Raw genomic sequence first — 17,914 nt, 5'->3', positions numbered from 1 at the left:
CCCCAGATACACACACTCACACATACACATGCACACACACACACACACACACATGCATCACCACAACATCAAGGAGAAAACTTCTTATGGACAGAGAAGCTTGGGTCTGTTTTCCAAGCCCCAAATTCAAATGCCTACAGCATCACATGCTGAGAGCCAGGTGGCACTGGCATGGTGAAAGGGGCTTGTGCCAGAGAAGAAGACCTCTGGAATTATGAAACTCAGGGTTCATAGAGAATGTGCAGGCACATATATCCATCCGTGCCTCTGAAAATAAATAGCCCTTGTCTTTTACTCTGAAATGTGAACGAATTTTCTCTTGGGGTGGGGGAAAAGGGCTCTAAAGTGGAATGTAGGCACTGGGCACTGGGTAAGATAGAAGATTTATCTAAACTATTGTCATTAGAATAGAAGCAATTGGCTCTGCGGAAATTCACCATCTCTAACTCCCAAGCCTAATTAGTACTTAGTTATCCTTGAGGTCCCAGAGGTCTTTGTTCATCAAGCCCTAAACATGGAGAAACGTAAAATTACTCCTGGAGCATCATCGTCTTAAAAAAGTTTCTATGAAGAGGTCATATTAGTGCAATGAATTATAAACATATTGACATTGCATTTGCATTAATAAATAATAAAGTGTAATATAAACATAGAAAGTAATAAATATTTCAGAAACAGAATATATAATTAAAACAAAATGAAATACATGTCAACAATACACTTCAATCATTTGCAGTCCATATGATTGGTAGTAGATACATATTCCCAGTTACGTCTTATTAATATTCGAAGAAAAGTACAAATATAAAAATTGGGAAAACAGGCAAAAGTTATGAAGGTGAATCTCAGATTAAGAAATATAAATGTCCTTTAAAAAATAAAACATAAACAAAAGTACTAGTAGCCTGAAAATGAAAATTAAAACAAAATTCAAACACTTCACTATTATAACACATAACAAAAATGTAAACTATTGATAACACTCAGTGCTAATAAAAATGAAAGGGAAGATGCACTCTCATACATTGTTACAGGGGATGGAATATGTTACAACTTTCAGGAATACATCAATTATTATTTATTACTTTTTGAATAGCTCAGTCCACCAAAATTTTTATCATTGTTACAGAACCAATATGTTCCTATGTCTGTTGTGCAGTAACATATCAATATACTTAGACAGAAGGATTTGCAACAGAGAAAGAGTTTAATGATTTCAGGGCAACGGAGCAAGGAGATACGAGGAGACTCTCAAAGCCATCTCCTTGAGGAATTACGGGCTGGGGCTTTTAAGGGGATCATGGAGGGCAAGGGGCTGTAAAATTGGGGTTATTGATTGGTTAGAGGAAAGGGCAAGAAGTCATCAGGATATGGAAACTATGTTCTTTGGTGAATCTGCTTCCCTGAGGTGTCATTCAGATCAGCTGACATCAGTAGTTTCATTGGTATGCAGGAACTGAAAGAATATCGCAAAGGGAAAACGGAATGTTTTACAATGCTTAAGTAGTTGTCTACAGAGCAGTTAAGGGGAACGATAATCTTGTGATAAGGTCTATGTGAGTCTGAGATAACAGGCAGTGGACCACTCTGAGGAAGTAGGTCAGAGAGCAAGCTGCCTATCGGTTAATGTTGAACATGCTGCAAGTATAGTTTCTTTTTGTTTCTCCTCTTTTTTCTTCCCTGATTAGTTTTATAAAATTTATAGGAATAGTTTCATTCCCTGTAGAAAATACTACACATTTGTATACCTTGTTACAGAAGTTGTTTAGAGTGGCTATCAAAGGCTGCATTTCTCTGTCTCCTAGTTAGTAGAGGTGTTTCTATGACTGAGGCCTAGCCATGAAAGGAAGTGCTACTTCAAGCCTAATATGTGACTATCTCCTACAAGTGATTCTCCATGCTCTGTCACCCCTGGCTAACCTACAATAGAGAATATTTTCAGAAAGATTTTGGAAAACATATGTAGAAGATAGCAGAGCTTTTGTAACCCTGGGGCCTGAATGAGTACATAGAGGAGGCTGCTCTCTGTTTTGTTCACCCACCAGGTATCATTAGATGAGTGAGATATTAACTATGCTTGAGTTTAGCTACTAACATGGAATTTGTTTCTTATAACAATTAGCTTTGCCTAATTCAATCCCAAAAGGTGAAGAAAAAAAGAAAACAAAGTATAGAGCACACATCAAAAAAGATATAATTGGCCGGGTGCGGTGGCTCACCTCTATAATCCCAGCACTTTGGGAGGCTGAGGCGGGCGGATCACGAGGCCAGGAGATCAAGACAATCCTGACTAACATGGTAAAATCCTGTCTCTACTAAAAATACAAAATATTAGCCAGGCGTGGTGGCAGGCACCTGTAGTCCCAGCTACTCAGGAGGCTGAGGCAGGAGAATGGCATGAACCCAATCACGCCACTGAACTTCAGCCTGGGCAACAGAGCAAGACTCCATCTCAAAAAAAAAAAAAAGATATAATTAACAATTTAGGCAGTGTCAAAACTCTGGACACAAAATTATATTCTCCAGTAAATTATATAATATCAATGTCTTACAAAAGGTCATTAAACCTTTTGATTTGGAAAATACTGTATTTCTAATTTAAAAAGACAACATGTGTGTATAAAGGTTGATTTATGAACCACCACACTCTTGAAACCATCATCCCATCAAGAAAATAAACATCTTCATCACCTCTAAAAGTTTCCTTTTGACCTTTGAAATTCCGTACCCCCAACCCTTTCTGTCCCAAGCAAAAATGATCTAATTTCCGTCACTATAGACTAGTTTTCATTTTTAAAAAAATGTACATAATGGAAATATATAGTATGTAATTGGGTTCTTGAGAGAAAGGAGAGGTGGAAACCTGGTTTCTTTCACTAAGCATTTTCTTTTCAGATCCATCCAAGTTGTAATATATATCACTTGTTCATTACTTTATTATTACATTTTATTATGAAATTATACCACACTTTGTTTGTGCTTTCACTTGTTGATGGATATTGTTGTTGTGTCTAGGTCTTGACGGTTACAAGTATAGCTAGTAGTAAGTCTATGTACAGGTCTTTGAATAGGCATTTGCTTTTATATCGTTTTTACAAACATCTAGTGGGAGAATGTCTGGATTCCGTGATATATGTATATTTACCTTTTTAAGAAACAGCCAAACTCCTTTATTCCAAAGTGGTTTTACCACTTTACATTCATGTCTTGCTATTTCCCTTAGTGTTTTGATAATTTTTTATAATAGTATACTTTGATTACTTCCTCTTTATATCTTCTGTATCTACTACAGGTTTTTTCTTTCTGGTTTCTATGGGGTTTACACGAAACATTTTATAATTATAACAGTCTATTTTAAGCTGATAAGAACTTAAATTCACCTACAAAAACTTTCATTTCAACTTCTTCCCCCACATTTTATGCTATTTTACATCTTTTAAGTATTGTGTGTGCATTAATAAATCATTATAGCTACAGTCATTTTTATTTTATTTACTTTTTATATTTTTATTTTATTTAAATAATTTTATTAATACTGTTTTTAATTAAGTGATTATATATACTTATGGGTTCAATGTGACGGTTTAACATATGTACGAAATGTACAATGATTAAATCAAACCAATTAACATATCCATTACCTCACTTACCTACCATTGTTTTTTTCTGGTAAGACATTTGAAATTTAGTCTTAGTTATTTTGAAAGATATACTACATCATCATTGCCTATAATCAGCCTATTGTGCAATAAATCTCAGAACATTCCTCTTATCCAACTGAAACTTTTTACACGGTGACAACAAGCTATAACTAATGCTAGTACTTTTGTTTTTTAACTTTTATACTTGAGGTTAAAGTGATTTATACTCCACCACTACAATATTAGAGTATTATAAATATGACCATATTCTTACCTTTACAGTGAGTTTTATACTTTCATATGTTTTCAGATTGTCACTTAGCTTTTCATCATTTCACATTCAAGAACTCCCTTTAGCATTTCATATAAAGTAGATCTAGTTGGACTGAACTTCCTCACCATTTTTTTTTTTTTTTTTTGGTGGGGGGATAGGCGTCTGGGACAGTCTCTGTCTCTCTTTCATTCTGATGGACAGCTTTTCTAGGTACAGTATTCTTAATTGGCAGACTTTTATTTTCCCCCAGAATTTGAAATATATTATCCTGTCCTTTCCTTGCCTGTAAGGGTTCTTCTGAAAAAAATCCACTGGTAATCTTTTGGAAAATCCACTTTTTGTGATGGGTTGCTTTTCTCTTGCTGCCTTCAAAATTATTTTTATTGTTGAGATTTTAGAATTGCGCTAGGAAGTGTCTCAGTGAAGGTATCTTTATATTTAAATTAGTTAGATTTCTTTGGGCTTTATTGACCCGAATGTTCATTGTCCCCTGTAGATTTTTTTTTTTTTGTCATTATTTCCTTAAATAAGCTTTCTGCCCTTTTTTTCTTTCTGTGTTCTTTCTCGCACTCCCATATATTGATGCACTTGATGATGTCCCATAAAACTATGTAGTCTTTCCTTCACACATTTTCATTCTTTTTTCTTTCTGATCCTCTGAATGGGTAACTTCAAACAGGAAGTATTCAAGTTCAATGATTCTTTCTTCTGCTTAACTGAGTCTGCTGTTGAAGCTCTCTATGGATTTTTTTCAGCTTTGTCATTGTGCTCTCAGCTCTAGTATTTCTTCTTTATGGCTTCTATTACTCAACTTCTGAAATTTTTCATGTGTTGTTTTACTGATATTGTTTAGTTTTCTCTGTGTTCTCTTGTTATCCAATGAGTTTATTTAAGAAAATGTGGCACATACACACCATGGAATACTAGGCAGCCATAAGAAAGGATGGGTTCATGTCCTTTGTAGGGACATGGATGCAGCTGGAAACCATCATCTCAGCAAACTATCTCAAGAACAGAAAACCAATCACCGCATGTTCTCACTCATAGGTGGGAATTGAACAATGAGATCACTTGGACACAGAAAGGGGGACATCACACACCAGGGCCTATTGTGGGGAGGGGGAGGGGGAGGGATATATTTGAAATATTACAATAATTACCAACATGTGACACTGAGATACGGAGTGAATATATGCTGTTGGAAAAATGGCACCAATAGACTTACTTGGCACAGGGCTGCCACAAACCTTCAATTTGTGAAAAATACAAATCTTCAAAGCACAATAAAGCAAGATATGTCTGTTTGGGGGTAACTTACAGAGTGCTGCAGATATCCTCATATGGGCTGCAGACAAAGGGACGTTCTACCTACATATGTCCCAAAAAGGAGGTCGGAGTATGGAGTTTATATGAGAGTTTAAGTAATTTGGCTCAAGGTCGGTTTCTTTTGGTATTTTGGGCAATAACCTGGATACCTTTCTCAGGGCCTGGGAATGTTTAAGGCTTTGGCTTGGATTCCAGCCTGTGAGAAAAATCATGCAGCTTAGAGGGTTTACAAGGCCATTAGGACACTCCTTGTTTCGTGGTCAGGACATAGGAATAAAGCAGGGGAAAGTGGTGGACCATACGATAAGTGTGTCTGCACATGTGTCTAGATGTCTGTGTGTTTTTTCAATTATAAGTCATTCAGTAGATCCAAGGTAGGTACTTCCACCCCTGAACATTGGTTTCCCCATCACCTCATGACTAATTTAGTAAACCCAAATATCAATATAAAGCAAAGACTAATAAAAATGCAAAGTAATGTTTCAAGGTTATTTAAAACATATGCATATCTAATCCCTTAAATATAATTGAGGCCAATAAACTCCTGAGAGACAGAGAGTGAGAGAGAGAGGGGGAAAGAAGTACAAACCTTGCACATCTGTTTTTTTCTGGCAAATACAAAATGATTCCAAAGAAATCTATAATTCAGGAGACTCGGAAGTAAGAGAATCAAGCATTAATCTTTTATTAATGATCTTTTATTAAAATGTCAATTTTCACTACTATCTAATCTGTTGTTTTATATAAAATAACAACAGATTAGATAGTAGTGAAAATTTTTAAGAATATAATTATTTGTGAGTGCTGTAATCATAGTATGCAAAACAAATACGGCTTTATGACAAAACACTAGGTTTTCCTAACACATTGCCCAATGAAACCACACGATTTTCTGTAATGAAAAATAAAATACACCAAAACCTTTAATTGTGTTATCAGGAGAATGCATCAGCTAATTACTGACTATTTTGACTGAAGATAAACTATGGTTGCTAGTGCATCGTATTTGTATGATAAAATAAGCAATGTATTTCATACGTTTAAGAGACACATTTCTGAATGTCAGCTAAAGTACTGTGAATGCATTTTCTTTTCTAGACTTCTGAATGTCTTTGTCTTAAAACCGGATTTCCTATTAAGTTTAACAATAATTTATGGCTTACCCCTACCTAATTAGCTTAGAATTTGATTTTCTCCACTGAAATGACAGGAACCAACTATTAATTATGGGCCTAGACCCAAACTGATAGGAACATCAATAATTTTACTGCAATTTTCTCAGTAAATTTCAAATAATAAAACCTTATGCATGCTTTATGGAGGTGGAACAAGTTTTATGTCCATTAACATGGAGACAATACATTGATTGCTTGCTGTGACATTATGAAAATGAACTGATGAGACAGCTCCAGGGGAAAAGTGTTCAACTAAAGAGGGCATTCCACTGCATTAATCCATCCTTTCCAAAATTAGAATATATAATATTGAGCCGAGTTATACATATTTAAATAATATATTTTCACTTGAAAACCCCAATATACACAAATATTGAAAACTCAGCAATAAATGTTAACACTATTCTATCCATTTTATTAACTGTAGATTATAGCCAGTAAGAATTACATTCATTTTTTTTCAAAAATACTCATTATGAGACTATGCGCCCCTCTTCTTTGATTGAGGAAAGGGAAATCTGCTAAAAGCCTACCATTGATTAAGTGAGAGAAAGAATCTAGTTCACAAGTGTCAGGTTTTGCTTATGAGATTTAAAAATGTGCTAGTTATAGGCAATATTTGGAGAGAAGGCAGTGTCCATAGGTGTGTATGAAAGTAAGCACACAGATTTGCTGGTGATAGTTTTGGAGTGCTGTTAAATGAGGGTTTCTGCTTTCTTTATTAATTGAGAAAAATGTTATCATTTGATAGTATACTAATCAAGTCATGCATGAAGTTAGTGGTTTTACATTTGACCCTAATCAAAAGTTACGTGTTTTTGCCCAGCAAATACATCTGCATTGATGCTGGAATAGAATAGGTGGAAAGTTTTTTTTCTAGTAAGATTTGGGATCTTTCCTGGCAGATATCAAGAAGAGAGAGTAGCAAGAGTGTTTATTATATCTGCAAGAGTATGATTAGAAAGATAGACCCTGGGATCAAATTTGAGCATGGTGGGATATGAAGATATGAAGGTGGTGGGTAATGATGGGTGGGTGGTAAAATCCATGAGATATTTTTGGAGGATTCCACAAAGGATTGTTCAAGCGGTAGCTATAATGGGGGAGGGGGTTGGAGAAGCAAGAGTGCAACACTTGCCACTGAGATTGTAGAAGAGATGCAAATAAGAGTTATAACATATTTTTTAGTATGTTTTAAGATCAATTCAATGGGTCATTGCTAGCATTTTAAAATATAATAGAACAGAATATTGGTGAATAGAATAGAAAATTTAGTACATTGTAAATTTAAGAATAAGTGTTTTTGTTTGTTTTTATAAAGTTTTTTTTACAGCAATTCTATTCTATTTTTTATTTTTATTTTTTTGAGATGGAGACTCGCTCTGTCGCCCGGGCTGGGGTGCTGTGTCACGATCTCGTCTCATTGCAACCTCGGCCTCCCAGGTTCAAGCAGTTCTCCTGCCTCAGCCTCCTGCGTAGCTGGGATTACAGGCACATGCCACCACACCTGGCTAATATTTTGATATTTTAATAGAGATAAGGTTTCACCATGTTGGCCAGGATGCTCTCAAACTCCTGATCTCAAGTGATCCACCAGCCTCGGCATCCCAAAGTGCTGGGATTACAGGCATGAACTACCACGTTTGGGCATTTTTTTTTTTTTTTTTTTTTTTTTTAACAGCAACTTTAGATACACAGCAAACTTAAGAGGAAGGTACAGAGGTTTCTCACACATCCTCTACCCGTACACATGTAAAGCTTCCCCCATTACCAACAATTCCTACCAGAATACTACATTTGTTACAATTGAGGAACCTACATTGATGCATCATAATCACTCCAAGCCAATAGTTTACATTAGGGTTCACTCTTGGTGTTGTGCATTCTTTAGTTTCGGACAAATGTGTAACGAAATGTATCCTACATTAAAGCACCATAGAGAATACCTTACAGCCTTACAAATCCACCGTGTTCTGCCTATTTATTCTTCCCTTCCTCCCAACCCCTAGCAACCACTTATCTTTTAACTGTCTTCATAGCTTTGTCTTTTTCAGTATATGACACAGTTGAATTCAGAAAGCACATAGCCTTTTCAGATTGCCTTCTTTCCCTTAATAATATGAAATTATTATTTCTCCATTGTTTTTTTACATGGCTTGATAGACTCGTTTCTTTCAGTACTGAATAATATTTTATTCTCTGGATGTACCAGCGTATTTATCCATTCACCTATTATGGAAATCTTGGTTGCTTCCAAGTTGTGTCAATTATAAATAAAGCTGCCTCAAACATCCTTCTGCAGGCTTCTGTGTAGACCTAAATTTTCTCTTCCTTTCTTTCCTTTCCTTTCTTTCCCTTCCTTCCTTCTCTTTCTTCCCTTTCTTTCCTTTCCTCCCTTTCTCTCCTTTCTTTTTCTTGGTTTGAGACAGAGTTTCACTCTGTTGTTCAGCCTGGAGTGCATGATCTAGGCTCACTGCAACTTCCACCTCCTGGCCTCAAACGATCCTTCCTACCTCAGCCTCCCAAGTAGCTAGGACTACAGGTGCATGCCATCATGCCTAGCTAATTTTGTTTCATTTTTGTAGAGAGGAGGTTTCACTGTGGTGCCCAAGATGGTCTTGAGCTCTTGGGCTTAAGTGATCCTCCCAACTTGGCCACCTGAAGTGTTGGGATTACAGGTGTGAGCCACCATACCTCGCCTACAAGTTTTTAACTTCTTGAAGTAAATAACAAGAACAATTGTGGACTGTATGGTGAGACAAACTTAGTTTTGTACGAAACTGCCAAGGCTGACGGCTATGGGTCACGCCTATAATTCCAGTAGTTTGGGATGCTGAGGTTGGCAGATTGCCTGAACCCAGGAGTTCAAGATCATCTTGGGCAACATGGTGAAAACCCATCTCTACAAAAAATACCAAAAAAAAAAAAAAAAAAAGTAGTGAGGTGTGATGGCCCATGCCTGTAGTCCCAGCTACCCGGAAGGCTGAGGTGGGAGGATCTCTTGAGCCTGGGAGGTCAAGCTGCCATGAACTGTGACCATGCTAGTGCAGTTCAGCAAAGGTTATAGAGTGAGACCCTTATTCAAAAAACAAACAGAAAAGAAAATGCCAAAGTGGCTCTACTATCTTGTATTCTTATCAGCAATGAATGAGAACTTCTGTTGCTTCATATCCTTGTCAGCATTTGCTGTTCTCAGTCTTCCACATTTTGACCATTCTAATAGGTGTATAGTGGTACCACATTGTTGTTTTAATTTGTATTTCTCTGAAGACATATGATATAGAACATCTTTTTATATGTTAATGAAGCATCTCTGTATCTTTCTGGTGAGTTGCTTGTTAAAATCTTTGACCTATTTTTTAATTGTGTTTTCTTGCTGTTGGGAGTGATTTTAACGAACTTTCTTTCATATATATGTGCCTATGTAATTGTGTGTGCATGTATATCCTGATCATGATGTTGTCTTATCAAGAATTCTAGTAATAAAATTGAAACCCACTTCTGGGTATAACAATGAAGTGGTTAAGGCAGGTTGGAGGGAACTAAGGAAAACTAGAGAACTAGAAAAATGTTCAACCTATTATTTTAAGTCTTCTCTCTTTTATTTATGGTCAATAAGACTAAGCAAACTATTTTTTAATATCCACAATAATTCCTTCTTTGATACATGACTTATTTAGAACTCTATGGTAAATTTAATTAATTTATTTGTATTATTTGCCATTGCAAAGTGGTCTAAGAATATATTATTTGGCATAAAAATCTGGTATTTGTAAAGAAGATTTTTGCATTGTGTACTCTTACACAGATAAGTATATAGATTATCTGATTTTTGAATTCAGAATTCTATGTGTATCTTTCAGTATTTTTTCCAAATAATCCATGAATGATTGATAAATTATGTTGAAATTTCTTGCTATCTTGATAGGTTACAATTTTCTCTTGAATTCTATCAATTTTTGCTTTATATATTTTGAAACTACTCTATTAGATCCATGAAACTACTTTATTAGATTCATACCAGTTAAGAATTATAATTTTTTCCTGATAAATATTATCATAATTTAGTAATCCTATTTATAACACTGTTTTTCTATTTTATAGTTTATACATTTAATTAATGTAGTTTACCTCGTGAGCTATACAATTTGGATTGCATTTGCTTAATGCATCATTTTACACTTTAGAAATTTTCTTTCTTCCAATGATTTATGTGCTCTCTTATAAGTATTATATTATTGGAAGTATAATTTCTTTAAAAAATTCTGAACATTTTTGATATTGGCCTTTGTCTTCTCGGAAACCTCACCTTTAGTGTTTCCTTATTTCACATAGCTTCTGACTCAAGTTTCTCCTCAATTTGTTCTTTGCTGTTTGTTAGATTGCTGGGGGTGAAGGTGATTCTTACTGGGTTTTCAAAGGGAGACTCGTAATTATTTTTACTTAATTCTATGTTGTTGCATTGTGATCTAAGGTTTTACTATGATTTCAATACAAGTGCATCATGCTTTACTGTATACTTTATCTAGAGTCTACATGTTGTTCGATGTGAAGGCACTCTGAGTATTTACATTGTACTGTAAAATGTAGACATCGTCTATTCCCCTTTTTATTGTGTGACCCAGGAAAGTGTACTATATCTTAGCTTTTCATCTCAAAAACAAACAAAATAATCAAAGTACTACCTACCTTATAAGGTATTGTAACTAATAAACAAATTGTCACATGGAAATTGCTTGCTTAAGAGCAATAACTATGTGTGCATTCTTACTGAATCAAAACTCTAAGAAAAAGAGAATGTGGTCTGCTTTGTGGAATTTCAAAAAGCTTTCTATTGCTATGGCTGTCTTTGTGCCAACTACCACTGCATGAATTTGCATAAATGTTGAAATTTAGAAAGGTATAGCTCTTCTTCAAGCCATGACCTATAAAATATCTGCTTATTATTATTATTATTATTATTATTTTGAGGATCTGCATTTCTTTCCTCTATCTTCTCTCCTACTCTTTAGAGTACTATGCTGGTTGTAGAAACAGTTTTTATAGACCGCTTTAATTTTGGCTGATAGAGAACAATTTTAAATTGAGTAACTCAAATAGGCTACCCTGCTGTTCTAAGGGACTTTTCTATGTTATTAACAGGTTTTTATTGTTAAACACTTCCTAACATCCTGAGTACCCGAGGGTTTTCCATTTAAGTTCTTCATGTCTATTTATGCACTGACTCTAGTATGCATACACTCTTTGTCTTTATCTTTTTAATGATTTACTTGATATTTAACCTAAGGGAGAAGTTCTGTGATTTTATGGGAATGATGGAATTAAACTGCCTCCCACAAAGTCCCTACAGGTATAAGAGAGAAAAAGATACACTTGGAGAATATATCTCAGGAAGATCCATTGTTATATCCTGTGGAAAATAACAGAGAAGCAGACTAATTGGAATTAAAATGCCCACTGTCATTGTGATAGATAAGTATCAAAATGCATTGCCCGAATAAAACATGGAGAAAATGATACAAGAATGTTCACATAATAAAAAGAAAGTTGATGAAATTCTAAGCACCTGAGCAAATTAAACATAGTATCACATTTTTATCATGAGCTTCTCTCTATAATTAAAGTTTTAAAACTCTGATAAGCTTGAATACTAAAATGTTTTTCAAAATTTCTCTTTTATTTTCATTGTTTTTTAAATCAGGTATTAAGATATTCTGCTTAATTAAATATTTGTTTGTGTCATATATTAAATATAAATACTCAATGAGAATGCTACTTTAATACTAACATTATATGGCATATTGATTAACTATTTCTGATAATTCAGAAGAAATTTTTGGACTTTTAAGGTTATTAAATAAACATTGAATATTATTTTACTATACTTAAAAACTACATTTTTTAGAGGGTTTAAAACATGGGAAAACAATATTCAAAAAATACTAAATGAAAATACACGAAGTTCTAATGTTCTATTAAATGGAAAACAATTTAACAAATTTTTAAGCTTAACAAGATTCACTTGGTTGAAATCTTCCCTAGTCTTAAAAACAAAGAAGCTCTAATCCATCTTGAATTAATTTTTGTATAAGGTGTAAGGAAGGGATCCAGTTTCAGCTTTCTACTTATGGCTAGCCAGTTATCCCAGCACCATTTATTAAATAGGGAATCCTTTCCCCATTTCTTGTTTTTGTCAGGTTTGTCAAAGATCAGATGATTGTAGATGTGTGGCATTATTTCGGAAGGCTCTGTTCGCATGTTCTCACTCATAGGTAGGAATTGAACAATGAGAACACTTGGACACAGGAAGGGGATCATCACACACTGGGGCCTGTTGTGGGGTCGGGAGAGGGGGCCAGGATGGCATTAGGAGATAAACCTAATGTAAATGACAAGTTTACGGGTGCAGCACACCAACATGGCACATGTATACATATGGAACAAACCTGCACGTTGTGCACATGTACCCTAGAGCTTAAAGTATAAAAAAGAAAAAAAAAGCAAAGAAGCCTATATGACATTCGTGCTTCAATTAATTTACGTTGGTGTAAAATGCTAATTTAGGTAATCAATCAAAAATATCATCCAGTACATGGAAATTCTCTTTAGAGTAATGTTTATTTTTAAATATGAAAAATGTTCATATACTTACTGCATATACTAGCACATTTAAGCAAAAATTACAATGAATTTTGCTGCATTCATATTATCTGTTAAGCTCACTGGCAGAGTAAAAGAGCTTTCTAGAATAAAGTAATCTGAATTAACATAATTTTAATTGTCCATACAATGCATAATTTTGGTTTGGGTAATAATAAGCATGCAGAATTTTATGTTTATTTTACCTATGTGGATTTGCCTTGTAAATATTTAACTTGGGCTATTCTAATTTTTTGTTCTCATACAACTCTGGATATCAGTTTATTTTATGAACAATGGGTCTAAATTGGGTGGTTTTACTGTTTTTTTTTCTAGATCATAAAATGCTTGAACTTATTAAGAATTAATTAACAATGATCAAAATATCCAGCTTTTGTAAATATAATTAAGCATTTTTAATGTTTTATAAGATAATTTTTAAGAGAAAATTATTCCTGGTATTTTCATATTTCTGCATAGTTAGAGCTTATTTAGCAAAATAAATGGTCAGATATTTAAAGAGGAAACATTTTGTAAGAAATAGATAGCAAATTCCTCTAGAATATAAAGGATTATCTCTCCTATCCTTATTTACCAAAAGGGTAATAAGAACCTGGAGACCTTCCCATCTTTTCTCCAGATGGTTTGTTTATATTTCATGGCTAAGCTCTGTTTCTCTCTAGAAGGAAGAAGGAGCAGACGTGACAGTTTCTCCAAATGAGTGTTGGATCTCATGATCTGCGGTTCCTGTTCTGTGGATCGACTTCAGGGCTCATGCAGGGTAATACCAAGCTTTTGTCACATCACATCACTCAGAGAACTGGCACTACATTGCTCTGTAAGTAATCATCTTTTCCCTGATCCAGAGACCTTCTGTACCCTTTCAAGATAAATAAGTAAATATAGACATAAAAGCCTAATACTGAATAACAATTACTTAATAATTTCTTTGGTGTCTTTCTTTGCTTAAAATCATAAATTTAACATTCAATTTTTACAGGAAATTCCTAAGTACTTTTATGTGTCAGATACTGTGTTAAGTTCTTTCACACACATTATCTTAAGTAATTTAAATCATTAGTTTAATGAACTTGCTCTAAGATTCAAGGTCATAATTTAAATAATGCAGTAAAATTTCTATTAATTTACACTGCTTACAAATAAAGTTCAGAACTCATAAGCATGTTTATCACAAAAATCTTATGTTTAAAATGTATAATTCATATAATAATTTATATATCTGTACCCACTTTTAAATACTCAGTCTTTAAATAAGTAACATGACAGATATTTCTTCCTTTCATCTATATATAAAAAAAATACTCCATAAGAATGCCAGAAACATTTTAAATAAGCAATATCGTGAACTCAGATTGAACAACCAACATAAGAGTGAGGAAGTATGTAGAAAGCAAACATGTTATTTTTAAACTAGTGAGCTTCCCTGAAAATTTAATGTGAGTGCATTACTAGGTTGGAGCTCTAACAATATTCACATAGTGAATCATACCTTTTGATGAGTTCAACCTTAATTTATGTTATTTGAAAATTCAATGGTGCTTGTTTTCCATAAGTTAAGAATGCCTTTGTTGCTAGAAATAAAGCATATGCTTGGAGGGGAAAATAATTGAAGGCATTCTGTATACAGTTCTCTATATTGAGCACTTTGGCTGAGCTAAGCTAATGATTGACTTGATGTTTAGAATGCATGTATTTTGATGATCTCACCCACCCTATTTTAAAGTAAAACATGGTAAGTTACAGGCAGTGAAAACATTGATCAGTGGTCCCTTAGCAGTCAGTAGAGTGAACACAATTTAGATATAAAGTTCTTAGATGTTCCTTTTTTAATCGACAATTGGTAATACTGTAAATAAAAACAGAAATTTAGAAACACACATGACCTAATACGTGAGCACATTCCATTAGCTTTCAAAGCAATGATGTAATCACATGTTGTGTACTTTTTAAAAAATCCACATTATACTCATTAGAAGATGAGAGTGGAAAAAAAAAAAAACTAATAATATTCTCAGTATTATTAAGAAAACATTTCTCTTGATTCTGTGGTCACCTGATAGGATCTCAGAAATCTCCAGAGGTTCCCAAACCACAAGTTGAGAAGTGCTATTTTGGAATATAGCTGTAATTTTTATTTCTCTGTAGCATTTTATTATATATAAAAGCACAAAATATTTATTTATTCTACTCTGGATATATATTTGGTTGTTTCTATTTTTTGTTAATATAAACAGTCTGCCAATTTTAGTGGCATTTAATTCCAGGTGAATGTTTCAAGAGGTTTATTCCAGTAAATATTGCTAGCTATGGAATTTTTAAGTCATAAAATAATGGTAATATAATTAACCTTAACTTTTCAGGATATAAAAAAAATAAAAAAAACTGTTTTCTGGTTGTGTGCCATGGTTCATACCTGTAATTCCAGTGCTTTGGGAGGCTGAGACAGGCAGATCATTTGAGGTCAGGAGTTTGAGAGCAGCCTGGCCAATATGGTGAAACCCTGTTTCTACTGAGAATACAAAAATTAGCCAGGCGTGGTGGTGCACACCTGTAGTGCCAGGTACTGGGGAGGCTGAGTGGAAGGATTGCTTGAACCTGGGAGGTCAAGGTTGCAGTGAGTTGAGATTTTGCCACTGCACTTCAGCTTGGGTGACAGAATGAGACCTTGTCCCAAGGGGAAAAAACAAACAAACAAACAAACAAACAAACCAGAAAGAAAAAGAAAGAAGAAAGAAAGAAGGAAAGAAAGAGAAAGAAAGAAAAGAAAGAAAGAAAGAAAGAAAGAAAGAAAGAAAGAAAGAAAGAAAGAAAGAAAGAAAGAAAGAAAGAAAGAAAGAAAGAAAGAAGGAAAGAAATTTTGCTATTAGATAAATGTAAAATGGTCTCTAATTGGGGTTACAATTTACCTTTCCCTTATTCGTAAGAAAAAGATTTTAAAAAGACATTCGATGTCTTTTTAAAATTTGAATGTCTTTCTAAAATTTGTTAAGTTTGTTATCTATTTGTAATCCTTGTTCTGTGAACTTTAGCTTCTTCTAGCTAGTACTTTTTTAATACAAACATCTAATTTGTTTGCTACTAATAAAGCTATGCTATTTTCTTTTGGTTAGTGTTTTCATATTTCACCCTCTTTTACTTTTACACTCAACTTTTTTCTCTGTCCTTGTGAATTAGAGTGTGGTTTTATAGAGAACTTGGATTAATTTTTTATTTACTTGAGTATCTGTTTTTTAAGTGGAATTTTAGTCCATTAAATGTAAGTAGATATTTGAGGGTCATATTTACCAACTTATTTTTGGCCTTTCAGTTGCCTCACACATTCTACTTTTTATTGTCCTGTTTTCTTGCCCCTTTAGGGATCAAATGAGCTTTTCTTTTTCTTTCTTTCTTTTTTTTTTTTTTTTTCCTACTTTTTCTCTTTCTCTAGTTTGGAATCTTTATGTTCTGTTTCTGCTCTAGTGGTAACAACAGAAACTACATTATGCCTATTTAACATATAATCTAAGTTACTCAATACATTTTCATGTTCTTCCCAACAACATCAGTCTCTTAGATCACTTTATTTTTAAATCTCTCATCTTATGAAATGTTACTGGGTAATATAATTTTATTTTTTAAAATCTAAACATATATTATTACTTTTTATACAGTCAGCAGTGAGTAGCCACAGGATGTACTCACATATTTACCATATACTTTGTCCTTGATTACATCTTTTACTTCTGACTTTCTAACAAAAATCTTGTTTGCCTCAATATATATATGGTCTTATGTCAAATATCTGACTTTCAACAAGTAATTATAAGATATACTAAATAATAAAACAAACAAAAGCAAACACAGTCTGAAAAGATGAAAAAATATACTATAGCCAGACTTGGGTATGATACATATATTGAAATTAAAAGACTGAGAATTTGAAATGTCTATTTTAAAATGTCTATTTTAAGACTGATAGTAAAGGTCTGTAATATACCAAATCAAATAGATAATTTAAGCACAGAGATGGAAACTATAACAAAGAATACATAGAAACACTAGATATGAAAATACAGTACAAGAAATAAAGTCTTTTAACAGGCTTGTATTAGTTCATTTGCACACTGCTATAAAAAAACACCTGAAACTGGGTAATTTAGAAAGAACAAGGGTTTAATTGACTCACAGTTGCACATGGTCGGGGAGGCCTCCAGAAACTTACAATCATGGTGGAAGGCAAAGGAGAAGCAAATCATGTCTTACAAGACAGCGGGCGAGAGTAAGTGTGTGTCAACTCAGAAAAACCTACCATTTATAAAACCATCAGATTTCCTGAGGACTTACTATCATGAGAACAGCATGGGGAAAACAGCCCCCATAATCCAATCACTTCCCAGCAGGTCCCTCTCTAAACAGCTCAGAATTACAATTCCCAATAATATTTGGATGGGGATGTAAAACCTAACCACATGAAGGCTCATCAGTAAATTTGACAACGCTCAAGAAATTCAGTAAACATGAAGACAGATCAACAGATTTACTGAAACTGAAATTCAAGAAAAAAATGAGTATAACTGGCCAGGCGCAGTGGCTCATGCCAGTAATCCCAGCACTTTGGGAGGCCAAGGTGGGTGAATCACTTGAGATCAGGAGTTCAAGACCAGCTTGGCCAACATGGCAAAACACTCTACTAAAAATACAAAAATTAGTTGGGTGTGGTGGCACACGCCTGTAATCCTAGCTTCTCTGGAGACTGAGGGACAAGAATCACTTAAACCTGGGAAACGGAGGTTGCAGTGAGCTGAGATTGTACCACTGCACCCCAGCCTGCCTAACAGAGTGAAACTCTGTCTCAAAAA

This window comes from Mandrillus leucophaeus, unplaced genomic scaffold (genome assembly GCF_000951045.1).
Source record: "Mandrillus leucophaeus isolate KB7577 unplaced genomic scaffold, Mleu.le_1.0 Scaffold47, whole genome shotgun sequence".
Classification (NCBI taxonomy): Eukaryota; Metazoa; Chordata; class Mammalia; order Primates; family Cercopithecidae; genus Mandrillus; species Mandrillus leucophaeus.
This window is presented reverse-complemented; position numbering follows the sequence as displayed.